Source organism: Populus euphratica, unplaced genomic scaffold, assembly GCF_000495115.2.
Source record: "Populus euphratica unplaced genomic scaffold, PopEup_1.0 scaffold2109.1, whole genome shotgun sequence".
In the NCBI taxonomy this organism is placed as follows: domain Eukaryota; kingdom Viridiplantae; phylum Streptophyta; class Magnoliopsida; order Malpighiales; family Salicaceae; genus Populus; species Populus euphratica.
The window spans coordinates 22,117-22,321 of record NW_011501949.1 but is presented as its reverse complement, the minus strand read 5'-3'; positions in this window follow the sequence as shown (position 1 = coordinate 22,321).

Below are 205 nucleotides of genomic sequence, written 5' to 3'. Positions count from 1 at the left end.
TTGATGAGAACTTTGAGATGGAAGATTAACGTAAGGATTAAACAATGATAACAACAAACGTTAAGGTTAGATGATCCACTAATGGTAGGTCAAACAAGTATAGTATAAGCTCTTATTATTCAATTGGGAACCATACACAAAAGAAGTTCCAATCAGATTATAAATTGTTAACATGATTACATTAGTTATCTTATTCGATTAATGC